The sequence below is a fragment of the Podarcis filfolensis genome (assembly GCF_964270895.1).
Source record: "Podarcis filfolensis genome assembly, chromosome: 1".
In the NCBI taxonomy this organism is placed as follows: domain Eukaryota; kingdom Metazoa; phylum Chordata; class Lepidosauria; order Squamata; family Lacertidae; genus Podarcis; species Podarcis filfolensis.
This window is the reverse complement of record NC_139604.1, coordinates 28449540-28455539: the sequence shown is the minus strand read 5'-3', so window position 1 is coordinate 28455539 and position 6000 is coordinate 28449540. Positions and strand designations below refer to the sequence as shown.

Below are 6000 nucleotides of genomic sequence, written 5' to 3'. Positions count from 1 at the left end.
AGGACCATACATAAAAGGTATTGTATCAATACCATTTAGAATTTATAGGAAGCGGGGAGGTGGGAAGCAGGAAAATAAAAATGTGTACTTCATACACTCTAGACTGTGCTATGAACTATGGGTATTGTTCTACCATATGTCTCATTGTTTGCGTTAGCAATAATGTCACACATGACTGCATAAAAATTGCTGTGTTTCTTTTGGCCTCTTGCTGCTTTTAATTTTTCTGTCAGTTTTCTCCCAATAATGCTGTTCAGTAAATTGCATTATACCATTGATCCGTAGTTAATCGTAGAATCGTAGAATTTTAGAGTTGGAAGGCAGTTGGAATCATAACAATAATTGTAATGATTTCCATGTCCGGGCAATAGTTCTTGCAGCAGTTATTTCCCACTGGTGTTTTATTGATTGATTGAAAATAAATATTGTGGGTGCAATCTGCAACATGTTCTTGACACCGTAATAGTGTGTTAGTGGTGGGTTTATTCTGCTTCAGTTTGTTCTGCGATGCTTCTCCAATGCCACATTATTGCTGTAAGGGCGGGCTACAGCACAACATAGGCAGAACAAAAATTAATAGGAACATTTGTGGTGTAAAGTGTTACAGGAATTTAAATTACTACATATGACTAGGTTGGGTCCATTAATGTCAGCTGGTCTACCCTGAGTAAAACTTATTTGAATGCCACTCATTACAATAATGCCTTTATGCAATATTTCTCATATATCATGCCATATCAATAGCCTGAATGGAATTATTGGATTCCCAGGCATTTGGTGCTTCAGTGTCTGGAGTTGCTGACTGCATTGCTGCTTTTTATATAAAAGTACCTAATGTTTCAAGTCAGGTTCATCAATCAAAATTTTCCATTGCAGCAGAGGGAGGGAGTAAAATGCATTGTTGAATGCTTTTATTCATTTCCTTTCTTTTCTTTTTAAAAAAGATAATACTGCATTTAGCTTGCTGATATAACAGGGATTTAAAACAGAACCTGCAACCAGTTTTTAAATTATCCATACGTTAGTGACATCAGGGCTGGATTCCCATTCATGGGATTTCAGCCACTCACTTTTGGGTAGCTTCATTAAAACAGTAAGGCTGCTGTGGGCACTGGTTTGCTGAAATTTACTGCTCTGAAATCTGGTGACTGGTGTGATGGCTTCATGCAAATGATTAATTTATTGATTTGCATCCAAACACTTTGCCCATATTTCTAGTTCGCTTCCTGCTGCCTACCTACAAAGCGTTCCTTGGCAGACAGGATGATTTATTTTGGACATAGAAAACAATAATACTGTATCGGTTCCTTAGCAATAGCTAACTAGGAAAATGTTTGGTTTGGCCATTTTCTCAGTGCAGAAATCCCACTTCTTCCTATTTTTGGTTTCAGCATGTTTTGCCTTGGCTTTGCTTATCTTCCTTCTCCCCACCCCCTCCCCAGCGTGGTTTGCACAGAACTGGGTAGAAGGGAGGAGGCAGAGGAAGAGAGAGCATTCCAGAGGATGCCAGGATGTCTTGTCTCTGATTGGCTGACCACCGCTCAATGGCTGGTGGAAGAAGGAGTGAACCTTTCAGTCTGCCTTGACGGAGCTGAAATAACAGAATCCCGATCACAGGTAATTCAAGGGGGTGGGGGAAGGGAGAGAGGACCGAGCAGATGGTTTTGTTGTTCTTGTTGCACAAGTCCTTGAGCATTGTCTGCGTCGTATAAAATGCTTGCGTGCGCATTTGGTGTAGCCTGCGCAGTGCTAATGGCTTTCAGGCAGTTTAGCAATTTGCTAGTCTTTCCCGTGTGTACATCTCTTCCAGTAAGCAATCCATATACAGTAAAATCTGTAGCTCATCCAAATCTCTCTGGCAACTTCCTTAACGTGTGAGCTAAGCTGTCAGTCTTAAGTGAAGGGGGAGCAGTTAAGGGCACACAGATAGCGAGGTGCACAGTACAAAGCTTTTGCTAGACTGTAGATATTATGATCATGGCAAAAAGACAAGTGCTGGGAAATCAAAAGAGTGTTTCTTTAGGCCTAGGAAAAAAGGCACTGCATTTGATGATGTAACCTTTGGTCAAGATATGGGCTCTTTGGGCTGTTAATTCAGAAATGTGCCACTGGAAGAAGTGAGGAAACAACTTCTAGTGGTCAGTGGCTTTAACGGGTTTCATCATGCTTTCAGTTTTTGAATGAATATCCCATTCCCTCATAATTCGTAAGGGAAATGAAAATACAATCCTTTCAGTTGCCCTATTCAAAATAAGGCATTTAACAGTTTAGTGTACCGCTTCGTGTGGATTACTATTGATTTGAAACAACGCCACAGATTTTCTAGCACTGATATTTCAGTGGCTAAAACCAGCAGAAAAACATATCAGCTCACCATGTTTGCTGTTCAGTTCTCTAATTTAAATCATGGCAATGCACAATATTGGTTCAGCGCTTAAAATTGGGTTATTGTGCAACTACATGTACGGGAACAACATACACTGACCTACATAGTTTTCCTAGGAGTGTTGCCAACTCCTGGTATAATTTGGAGTGGGAGCTTATATCTAATGGTGCTGCTAACCCCAAGGTTGCAGGTTTGATCCCCGTATGGGATAGCTGCATATTCTTGCATTGCAGGGGGTTGTACTAGATGATCTTCAAGGTCCCTTTCAACTCTACAAGTCTGTTATTCTATGAATGTGCCTGTATAGTGTCAAAGAGCTGCCTATTAAAATGGACAAAATATTGTACTGTATTGCATCAAAAGAGTGAATATTTTAGAGACCAAAATCATGCAGCAGGAAGCTGAAGATGTAAAGTGAAATGCCCTCCCTTTCTGTAATGGCATTTCTTGGTACTGAAACTGGTGCATTTCCCAGTTAATGTATCAAACGCAAAATGCTGGTGGGAAACATTCTATATATGAATAATAAATTAAGGAAAAACAAATGCTCAAGGATGTACAATTCATATGAAGAGTGATTCTGGTGGGCATGCACAGAAATACTGCAGTGAATCCCAGCTTTAAATATGAAGGTGGTCCTCATTCATTAATCTTCTTCTGTGTGCCATAACGTAGTAGATCTCATGCTTTGCATACAAATGGTCCCATGCCAAAGATCCCTTGTATCACCCACCTAATACAATCTGTTTCCAGAGGTAGGCAGGATCTTCACCCAAGAGAGCCTCTGCCCCTCAAAACAGACAGTAATGGCTAGATGGACTGACTACAGTGGTACCTCGGGTTAAGAACTAATTCGTTCCAGAGGTCCGTTCTTAACCTGAAACTGTTCTTAACCTGAGGTACCACTTTAGCTCATGGGGCCTCCTGCTGCCGCCGCACAATTTCTGTTCTCATCCTGAAGCAAAGTTCTTAACCCGAGGTACTATTTCTGGGTTAGCAGAGTCTGTAACCTGAAGCATATGTAACCCGAGGCGTATGTAACCTGAAGCGTATGTAACCCGAGGTTCCACTGTACAGGAAAACGCATTATAAAGCTCATAATGGAAAAAAAGATTGAGAGAAGTCTAAAAGAAAAAAAATCCCATAAGGAGAAGAAAAAATCTGGGTATGAAAGTATTTAAAAGGACATTACCCCATCCCCCACCACATAAACACACATGTGGAAGAAGTGTGGGAGGGCAATTAAATATTAAAAATACATGGAGGGGGGAACCCAGCTAAATATTAAATGTGATCATTATTTAGTATTTCTGTTAAACTTTGTCAAAAGCAGTGGTCCAATACTTCTTTCAAAATCCTGGCATTTCCCTTCCCCTTTCTGCATTCCCCCCCTTTCATATGCCAACTTTTTTTCAATTTAGAGATAATTTTAATGGATCCCCCCGTTACTTATAATACTTTCATTTTTATATTTCAAATGCCTTTAGTAGTATTCAGTTTAACATTTATCTGTTCGGAGTCAGGCTGCGTACACTACCCCATTTGTAGCACCAAAAAGCAAGCAAGCAAACAAACAAACACCATTTTCCTCAGTCAGGAATAATTCATGCTCATCTTCAATGTGCTGCTTTCCATCTAGATTGAGTCTAGATCCTGGCATCCTCAAGAGTGGGTGTGGTCACCTGACATGCATTTGAAAACCTTCTGCTTGATTAGCTTATCCACATCAGTTCCTCCCTGCACCTGCCCCAGGTGAGAGAGGAAGGAAGTGGTAATTCCACTCTTGGTATATTCTCACCCCCAATGCCATTGGACAGGTGTTGCTCCATTGCCAGGCCCACTGACATCTGCTTCCCCATTTTCAAATGGACACATTGTAGTGCAGAATTGATCTGCAGCGAGCTTTTATTTTCAGAATGAAACCCGTCTCTCAAGAAGTGCATTTTAAGGGCAACAAATATGCATTAGGTCCAGATTGTGTGTGGCGGCGAGGGGGGCAAATGGTACTCGATTTCCATTGATTCTAGAATAAAATGACATGTGTACACAGTCTGTGAGCCTCTTCTCTGACTCCGCTTCTTTTCCCAGCAATTCCCAAACTCGGCTCTCCCACAAGCCCGAATTCAGTGACTAGGCGCCGTGTGGGAGCAGCTCCTGTAATCAAGAGAAATTGGTAGAAACAGATCTTAGTTCAACACATATTTCAATTATTCAGTTTCCTTGGAAACCTTCTACTGCAGATGGATTTGCCTTTCTATGGCTAAAAATATCCACCTAGCCCCTCTTACAATAACAAGGAACCGAGAAGATGCAGAACGGGGGCTATGTGCAGCATTGCCACGCTAATTTTCAAAGTTCTTTAATAATTGTGTGAACCACAGACCTGTAATTTCTTATCCTGTGCTACCTTTCAGTGCTGCTGGCAAGCTTTCATCCGCCTTGTAGAATGGAGATAAGCCCACCAGCCTTGGCTGCAGTTCCTACTTGGGAGGGAAGGGAGTGCTTGTGTGGGAGGCTGGGAGATAAAAGGTTCCAGTAGCTGTGAAAGTGGGTGGTAAATGTAGAAAAAGGAACTATTGCAGCTCTCTGAAATCCCTGCATTGCTCCTCTCACACAAAAGATGCCCGCTTCCATTCATTTAAGCAGCAACAAAGTTAAGCTTTGTCTCAGACCCTTTAATATTTTTGTGTGTGTTTGTTTTGGCTAAATGGTGACAGTCTTCTTCCTGCACAATACTGAAGGTTTACCGAATACATTGGTATCTCGGGTTAAGTACTTAATTCGTTCTGGAGGTCCGTTCTTAACCTGAAACTGTTCTTAACCTGAAGCACCACTTTAGCTGCGCCACTGGAACACGATTTCTGTTCTCATCCTGAAGCAAAGTTTTTAACCCGAGGTACTATTTCTGGGTTAGCGGAGTCTGTAACCTGAAGCATATGTAACCTGAAGCGTATGTAACCCGAGGTACCACTGTATTTGAGAAGACGACCTGTTGCTGGTATAGTGGTACCTTGAGTTAAGAACTTAATTCGTTCTGGAGGTCTGTTCTTAACCTGAAACTGTTCTTAACCTGAAGCACCACTTTAGCTAATGGGGCCTCCTGCTGCCGCCGCACCACCACAATTTCTGTTCTTATCCTGAAGCAAAGTTCTTAACATGAAGCACTATTTCTGGCTTAGTGGATTGTGTAACCTGAAGCGTATGTAACCTGAAGCTTATGTAACCTGAGGTACCACTGTAATTCCTGTCCGGGGGGAGTTCTTGTATTTTCTGCATGTGGGTTTTAATAATATTTGGGTTTGATCCAAACTAAGGCCTGGGAGTAACAGTAGACACAGTTAGGATTGCCTTGTTGGTCCCTGTTAGACCAGAGGCAAAATGACCACTGGGAGAAGGGCAGAGAGAAAAACGCCATGGTACACCTATCAGCACAACTGGACACCTTCATCCATCTGCCCCAGCTGCAACAAAACATATCTCTCCCGTATCAGTCTCTACGGCCACAGCAGGCGCTGTAACTCTCCAGTGGTTTGACTTCACCCCCAAAGGCACACTCTTCCATTGTATCTTGAGACAGATGGATACCAACCATACATTAATCATGCCTAGAGAAG

The 6000-nt window shown here is 41.9% G+C and overlaps 1 protein-coding gene across 2 annotated transcripts in view; it reads left to right on the top strand.

Moving 5' to 3' along the window:
* The first annotated feature begins 1489 nt into the window (after positions 1-1489).
* The window catches only part of CSRNP3 (cysteine and serine rich nuclear protein 3), a 93261-nt gene continuing 88750 nt past the window's right edge, over positions 1490-6000 (top strand). For both annotated transcript variants that reach the window (XM_083577256.1, XM_083577257.1), the window contains exon 1: positions 1490-1617. The gene's annotated coding sequence lies outside the window, so the exon portion shown is untranslated. The remainder of the gene's footprint in view (positions 1618-6000) is intronic.